This window comes from Nicotiana sylvestris, chromosome 10 (assembly GCF_000393655.2).
Source record: "Nicotiana sylvestris chromosome 10, ASM39365v2, whole genome shotgun sequence".
Lineage (NCBI taxonomy): Eukaryota > Viridiplantae > Streptophyta > Magnoliopsida > Solanales > Solanaceae > Nicotiana > Nicotiana sylvestris.
This window is the reverse complement of record NC_091066.1, coordinates 125,522,116-125,531,313: the sequence shown is the minus strand read 5'-3', so window position 1 is coordinate 125,531,313 and position 9,198 is coordinate 125,522,116.

Sequence of the window (9,198 nt, the reverse complement as noted above, 5' to 3'; positions counted from 1 at the left end):
CTGAGAAACAAACTCTCTCAGGAACATCTCTAAAAACTAAGCCTATGAAAGTAAAGCTGCATAGGTTGGGCTACCCACTCATATGCTCACTACCGCTGATATGTTGCTCCCTTAAGTTGGAATGTAGTAAAAGCAACCCTACTCGTCTCCACAATACCCATAGTGCGGAAAAATGCAGTGGCACTCCTCTAGAAAGCCTTGTGCACTCTAAAAAGCCAAACCACTGAAAGTAGGAGGGTAATACTTCTTGACCCTCGCAAGTCGGCCCTAATCATAGGCTGAACTGGAACAACTGGCTATGCCGGCATCACACAGGGAGCCTAACCAATGTGAGCCCAGTGCTCTGAGGTGTGGGTGGTAGGAGTCCAAGATCCTCCCCCGGTGTGTGAAGTAGCTGGTGCAACCGAAATTAACCCCGCCTAAGCCAATGTACCAACATGCTCAGGAACTGCGCTAATGTCTCCTGAAGTCTGGGGGCAACAATAGTTCCCTCTGGTGCCTGACCCCCAACAGGAGATATTGGCAGCTCCTCAACTGCTTCTCTAATAGGTGCTCTAGTTGTAGCACGTTCTCCTCCTTGGCCCATGCCTCTGCCTCTACCTCGGCCTCTAGCAATACCGGCTCCGGGGACAGTGTAATCAGTAACTGCAGCTCGTATTCTCACCATCTGTGTGAGAATAGAATGACAAAGGCTCAAACTCCAAGGTTAATAAACTCGCACGATAGGAATGAAATAAGTGAAACTGTCCTAATAGTTTTTTAGCCTCTCGAAGATAAGTACAGATGTCTACGTGTCGATCTGCAAGACTCTACTAAACTCGCTTATGACTCGTAGCACCTATGAACCTGGGGCTCTAATACCAACTTGTCATGACCCCAATTTCCCTCCGTATGATGTCGTGATGGCACCTAGTCTCTAAGACAAGGTACACCTAACACATACTGAATTAATAGCAAAATTTAACCAACAACAATGAATTTTGAAATGGAAATTATCATACAAGCCAACAATCCCAAAACCGATAGTACAAGTTATAAGCTCTACTGAGTTTGCTAGAAAATCCCTAAATAAAACTATTTTCGGAATAGAAATTGTGTGCGGTGAAATCTAGGAGGCCGATTTCTCCTTGACAAAATGCTTCGGAGGGTGATCCCGGAAGCCCGGGATCTCAAGCCAGTCACTTCCCTCAAGATATGTCGTTGCCCAACCGAAGATAATGCCGACCAAAGTCCCAACGAACACAAGAATCTCCTAAGGAATGCATCTAGGGTCATTCAGGTCTAATTGAGCAGCTCGACATCGGCCCATGCATACGTCATAAAGCTAGACGGTTGTCCCATCCCATTCCCTTTTTTACGCAACGTATCTTGTACTAAGTTTGGGCTCCCCCTCCTATAAAAAGGGAGTCACTAACACCCTGTAAGACAGAGCTCCAACCATTCTACTCAAGTGCAATAATATCTCTCTCTCTCTCTTTTCTCTAACTCGCTTGTTCTTATCGGCTCGAGACCACTTTAGCATTCTATCGTTTTCTTATTTGTTCTTAATTTGTTGCCTAATATTGATCATAGAGAGCCTTGTATGATCATATCTTAACTGTTATCCCATCCCCGACTATCCCCGACACCTTGAACTCGAGCCAGATATCGACCCCGATAACTCAAGATCAGGCCGGACATCGACCTTGAGGCCCCTCATCGACTAATCCTAAACTCTGGCAGCAGGTTTCTCGGTTCGTTCAACTCCTCGTTTTAGCCTGTATCGCCTTGGTAAACAAGCCTGGATGGTAAGCCTTTAGGTTTGGTTATTGCTCCGTTTCTAGCTCGTATTTTGCCATAAAATTCATATTCTTAGCATCAACTGCTCTAAAAAACTAGCTTGAGAATAGATCACATATTTTTAGAATCTCATTTACAAATTTAATTGTTGTTACCATTTTCATGGTAAATAGTTCGGTTCCCACCGTGGGGCTAAAAATAATAGTGATTATTTTCTTACTAGTTTCATTGCACAAACACAAGTTATCTTTCACACTTTTTCTTGTCCAAGATCTCTTGATTTCAGGTCAAAATGTCTAGTTCGGTAAACAGAGTCAAGAACGACAACCTCGAAAACCACGGGGAAAATGGTGTGGCAGTCCCGGCCGCTGGAGTGCCACCACAAAATCCCGATAACGCGCCCGGACAGATTCTAGCGGATACGGATTCATAGGACATACAATAGGTAGACGAAACTTCCCACACCGACAGGAGCATACGGCACAGCGACCGACAGGAAGCCTAAAAGACCCTAGCCCGGGAAGAACATGAAGTTAGTCTTCATGTTATTTTTAAAATGTTGCAGGCACAACAGTTAGCCGTTGCTCAATTACAAAGACATCCGAAGACTCCCAGCACAGCAGCGCCGAAAACAGGTCTCCCCGCCGAGCAAGTACTCGAAAGATCAAGCAATAACGGGTCCATAGCCGACCCTGCCATAGTAAAGATGCTCGAGGACCTCACCAAAAGGATTGCATCGGGTGTGAAAATAGTTGCAGCCAATGATAAAAAGTTCGAGACCTACAACTCTAGGGTCGATCAGATCCCGGGTGTGCCCCCGATCCTCAAGGGCTTGGATTTGAAAACGTTCGTACAGAGGCTGTTTCCCGAGGAAGCGGCCCCGAAGACCATTCCAAAGAATTTTAGAATGCCAGAACTCCCTAAGTACAATGGTACCACTGACCCTAACGAACACGTTACCACCTACAACTGCGCAGTAAAAGGCAATGACATAAAAATGATGAGATCGAATTCGTATTGTTGAAAACATTCGGAGAAACATTCTCGAAGGGGGCCATAATGTGGTATCATAACTTGGATCCCAATTCCATAGATTTATTCACCATGCTAGTAGACTCCTTCGTAAGGAACATGCCGGAGCCATCAAGGTAGCATCGAGGAAATCCGACGTTTTCAAAATCAAGCAGATTGAGAATGAGATGTTGCGGGAATTCGTGTCCCACTTTCAGATGGAGCGGATGGAGCTACCGCCAGTCTCCGACAACTGGGCAGTACAGGCCTTCACCCAAGGCCTGAACAAATGAAGCTCGGTGGCTTCAAAACAGCTGAATCAGAACCTCATCGAGTATCCGGTCGTGACCTGGTCGGACGTCCTCAACCGGTATCAATCAAAGATCACAACCGAGGATGACCAACTGGGAGCCCCTTCGGGCTCAGTGTACCTAAACAGACTCTTGGAAAAGGAATTGAAACCAAATAAAGAATGTTACCAGCCGTACCTCGAAGATAGGAGGAACGCCCCAAGGCGCAACCTACCTCGCAATGATCGGAGGGTGGATCGAGGACAAGACCTTCGAGGGCTTGTCAACAGGACCAGGTTCGATCGAAACATAGTACCAACAAATGTGCCCCAGCTATCGGAATACAACTTCAGCGTCGATGTGTCAGGCATCGTGTTCACTTTCAGTAAGATCAGAAATGCCAAGTGGCCCAAAACGATATTGTCGGATCCTTCGTAGAGTAATTACAACTTAGTATGTGAGTTCCACAACACGCACGGTCACAGGACCGAGGATTGCTATCAACTACGAGAGGAGGTGGCTTGGCTACTCAACAAAAGACACCTCCGGGAATTCCTTAGCGATCGGGCCAAAAACCAGTTCCGAGAAAGGGACGCAGCCAAGAAAAATGAGGCAAATGAGCCGCAACATGTCATCCACATGATCATGGGGGACGTCGATGCCCCGCAGGACCCCGTGATGAGAAGAACAAAAATATCCATCACTAGAGAAAAATTGACTCGGGGATATATTCCCGAAGACGCCCTCACGTTCAGCGAAAAGGACACTGAGGCCCTGTGTCAACCCCACAACGATGCCCTGGTAATTTCCTTCCTTGTAAATTCTTTTCAGATAAAACGTGTACTCGCGGACCCAGGTAGCTCGGCCAATATTGTTAGGTCAATGGTGATAGAACATCTCGGACTGCTCGACCAGATCGTGCCCGCCACTTGGGTCCTTAATGGATTAAACATGGCGAGCGAAACGACAAAAGGAGAAATCATCCTTCCGGTTACCGTGTCCAGCACGACCCAAGACACCAAATTCCATGTCATCGAGGGAAATATGAGGTATAATGCCTTATTTGGGCGGCCTTGGATACACTGCATGAGAGCGATACCATCCACCCTTCACCAGATGATGAAATTCCCAACAAAGGACGGGATCAAAACCGTCCACAGGGAACATCACGCGGTAAGGGAAATGTTTGCAATAAACGACGTAGTACCAACACTCATACCTCCGCCTCGGGATAAGCCAAAGGGCAAATCGGGCCTCGACCTGGGTCGAAGTTGACGAAACAGAAATCCATGCCGCGTCACCACCCCAGGAAATTGTAACGAACCAATCCAGAGGCATCGCCAGCATATCGCACTTCAAGGTACGACCATCCCCCTTTTCATTTTGAATTTGGAACTAACCCTTGTGTAGGCACCCGATCGGAGCTACAGGAATGATAGCGCTATCCGAAGACCTCAAGGCTCTAAAATCGCATTTGTTGCACTCTTTTCCTTCGATCGAATTTTTGTCCCAAAAGAAGGGTTTTTACCGGCAATGTTTTTAACGAGGAAACGTCTGCGAGCTGCCTAAGGGGGAACTCCGCAAAATGCTCAAACTTCCCTTACGGATGACTTTTGGATAGCGAAAGGAATTCCCCCAAAAATCTACTCGCTTGAAGGAGTTTTGAAACGTCAAGTAAGGTTGTTGTAGGAAAACAATGAATTGGACCGAACGGTCGAACGAGCCATGTCCATATAGTCCACCTGTCAGCGGACACATATATTATTGTATTGGGCAATCAAAGAATACCTTTTGTCAAAAGAAAAAGGACTCCTTCTCAAAGTAAGGTAACAAATTCTTTCACCAGAAATGTCCTTAAAAATTGGGAACGAACGGCAGCAGTTCAAAACGCTCAGACAGCCTCTGGGTCGAAACTCTGAAACCACAAAAACTTCAGGCAAGGCAACATGGAAATCGCCGAGCGATCAAATACGACATAATACGGATCGATCCAACACAATAGTATATATTTACTATATTTTGGCATCTCTCACTCCAGAAAAGGGGATTTTAACATGCTCACGGCAAGGGCCCCTCCACCGAATGCATCCCGAAATACTCGGAGACTTAGCGTCAAATATTTGGCACCCGCATGGCTGCAGGGTCAGAACTCCGGGCTCATAAAGCCTCATCAAGGTAACTCCGAGCTCACGAATAACGGCCTTCGAGCCTAAGCAAACTCGATGACTCAGAGACTGTCGCCAATCGCCTTACACTAGAAAACTCGAGGCTGTAAGACCCCGAGTGGGCAGACTCGGTATAACCAGATCTATTCTAAAAAGCAACACAAACTGTAAGACCTCAACAGGCATGATAAAACTGTAAGACCTCAACAGGCATGACAAACTGTAAGACCTCAATAGGCATGAAACTCAAAAATCCCAAAGTTTAGGCTATACGTCGCATTTGTAAGAATCCCGAAAGGGCATACCCTCGGTTTATATACGCCTAAACTATCACTCGGGATCAAAAATGGCTCCATCCAAACACATATGACTACGGTAAAAATGACTAATACAGCCAAATTAACATGACTCGGGGACCCTCGACCGTCGCTAAACAAAATCACAGGCCACTACTTCGAATATACTTCGGAAAGAACCGGTTAAAATAGGCTTCCCTCAATAGGCAAACGCGCTTCGACCATGTCGGCTCCAAATCACAAGGATTTAACCTACTCAGACTAGAGCTAAGAACCTTTCGAGGTGCTCAAACATCGCCGATAACGACTTGAAATCGAGGTTCTTCCAGAACCGATGACGAGCCAGGAAAAATCATTTCAATAAGACCTTAACAAGAGGAAAACAAAGCCTACAAAATGCCCACGGGCAAAAAGCATAAGAGCCATTGTCGCCATCCAAACAAATCTGTGGGCCACACACTAAAAGGTCTCAATGACCAAACAGCGTAAGAGCCATTGTCGCCAGCTTGAAAATTGACAACTTGAGGATTAAAATGAGCTCGAGTCATAACCCGAATCGGAGACCGGATCCAAAATAGTTAACTATGCAAGCCTCTGGGCCACATATCAAAAGGTCTCAATGACAAGAAAAAGCGTAAGAGCCACTATCGCCAGCTTGAAAATCAAAAAAAAACTTGAGGGTCAATTGAAGCTCGAGTCGCAACGCGACTCGGAGACTGGACCCAAAATAATTGAAACAACAAACGACCAAGGGCAAGAGATAAAAATCATCGTCTTCTGCCCATACAGGTAAAAAAAACCTTGAGGGTCAATTGAAGCTCGAGTCGCAACGCGACTCAGAGACTGGACCCAAAATAATTGAAACAACAAACAACCAAGGGCGAGAGATAAAAACCATCGTCTTCTGCCCATACAGGCATGAACAAACTTGAGGGTCAATTGAAGCTCGAGTCGTAACGTGACTGGGAGACTAAACCCAAAATAGTGGAAACAAATGCCTGAGGGCGAGAAATAAAAACGATTATCATCCGCTCATGCAGGCACAGGAGACCGGAGGTCCGGTAAGCTCGAGTCAAGGCCGGGCTCAAAGATTGAGCCTGAACAGTTGGGCAAAGCACAGAGGCCCCAATACCTACTTATGATAAAAGTCACACTCAAAAGCCTCTAGGCTTGCCTAAATTAGCTCCGAACCCACGAGGTTCCCGCCAAACACTGAAACCACCCCAAAAGGAGATAAAACTTTGAGTTTTCTCTTATTTTATATATGCACGAAAGGCGCTCTCTCTATCTGCAAACATACTCTAAAAACAGCAAATACAAGATGGCAAAATCTATGCTCCACCCCAAAAGGTTACGACCTACCAGCCCCAACCTCGCTCTCCGTGGAATCGGCAAGAAAGCAACCGAGCATCACGCTCGACCGCCTTCACTCAAGAAAACCCTTCCAGGAGGACGGAACCCCTGGCGCGAGTCTCTTCAAGTGCCTCTCTCGAAATCTACGACGAACGTATCCCTCGTTCCTTTTCTCATGATCGAGGGCCCGCTCCAACTCATCTCGGATGACAGTAACGTCCTTTAAATGGGTCGCCACTCCCTCATCATCCTCGGTCTGACACAATGCTACATCAGTCCGGACACCAGTTATTTCCAACCAGGGCCCTCAAAAATCAGACTACAGCTTCGCAATCATGACCACTCTAATCGAAGATCGAGCCTGCATTTGAACCTTCAGTTCACCACAAGCATTCTTGACTCGGCCGGCTTCACTCCTAAGATACCCCTGAGCCTTCGGTTTTTTCTAAAAAAAGCAAAAGCCTAACCTCAAAGGTTGAAGAGGCGAAACGCTTACCACAAAACGGCACCTACCTCATTAAAGGGCTCCTGCAATACGAGCTCTGATACATCCCGAATTGCCAGTGCACCGACTCAACCCCTCCTTCTCCTCATTAAGGAGCCCAAGGGACTCACCCTCATCCAGGGCCCCCCAAAGTCTATCCCCTTGATGAAGCGGCTTAAACCTAAGCCTATCAAAGTCTTACGGAAGGAAAAACCTAATAAAAAAGGGAAGATCCGAGTTGTGGAAGAATCATGCCAAGACTCACCGTGAAATAAAGACGGCGGACCTCCACGAAGGCCGAGCACACTCCCGTTGGCCCAACCTTTTTTTTGGCCCGGAAGAACCTACCCCGGTTGGGGCGTAATCGTTTGGAAGGACCACTTCTCCGGAGCCAAAGACTCCAAAAATAGCATGCACGGATGATGCGCTCTCCTCAGAAGCACAGACCCGTCTTGCCCCATTAAAAGCTCCATCGCATTAGCGCATATCTCATTTATTTCCATCATCCCCCAGCTCGGAAGCCTACAACTCCTCCCCCTCTCCGGAGGGGGCACGGCCTTGTCCTTGAGGGACCATCCAATTCCAATAATGCCCATACAAACGCGACGGAGGAAGAAAGGCATGGCTGCTGAATTCGCTATCGCCATAGGTAGAACCGGCAAAGCGCGGAGCGTGCCGCATAAAGAGTATTGTTACATTTTTCAAACAAGTAATGCAAGTCCCAAAGGTATTGTTTCAGCGGTCAGCTCCCGAGTGGAGCGACTTGTCCATGCCCGGTCTCCACCGTCCTCCAAAAAACAGCCGTTAAGGGCATGATCCACTGGCGCCATGGAGTCAGCAAACTCTGATGACCCTCGGAAAGGCAGAAGCAGCCTCACGTCACATTGGAAGAGCAGCAACGACTCAAAGCCAACAAAAGACACCAGTCATCAACACCACCTCCAGTCTCGAGGTAATACTCAACCCCGGAAACCTCCGTTATAGCAAGACGATGCTCTAGAAGGCTAACAATGCCTTCACCAAATTGGAATACGGCTTTAAAGGCCTCCGCTAAGGGGAACCAGCTTGCGAAGAAATAGGCATTTTTTAACAAGCACCCGTATGAAATGAGCTCCAGGTGCTGTCCAGGATGGTCCGAACACGGGCAGGCCTCCGTTCAGAGATCGCCTTCAGGAAGTCATCGGCGTCCCTGGTCCGCAGGTCCTCGAGCAAATTTCTTCTCAAGGATTATTATGAGGCCCAAAAACATTATCCACACCTCCACGCAAAGATAGGGTCCCGGCGGCTTGAGGTTATTGGCCTTATTCGGGTCTAGATCGAGAAACCACGAAGGACCTCATGCGAAGCTATTTTTATCGACCGAAGGCTGGGAATAATATTTGCATCTGAGGTCAGTATCACAGACAACAAAACAATATCGTGCATTAAAACATAAAGATATACAGCAAGTATCGAAGGAAGGAATCAAGGAAATATCTCAGTATTCATAAAAATGTTCGCTTACAACGACCCTTAGGGGGTCCTTACATAATCTTACAAAAGCCTGCAGGGGAATCCTTACGTAAAATAAAGAAGTTCCAAGGATATGCATACAACAAGAGCCTAAGAATCTAGCCTATTCCCTAAATGCGGCATTTCCATCATCATCCCCTCAGGCGTATGACCTCAAAGACAATATCTTCCAAATCTAATCACCTCGGGAACCTTATCCTAATCCTCTTGGAATGGCATATTCAAAAAGAAGGATATAGAAGAGGAAGGCGGGGGAGAAGAGCAAAATAATAAAGGAGAGGCCGGAAGAATATAAGAAGTGGCTGGGT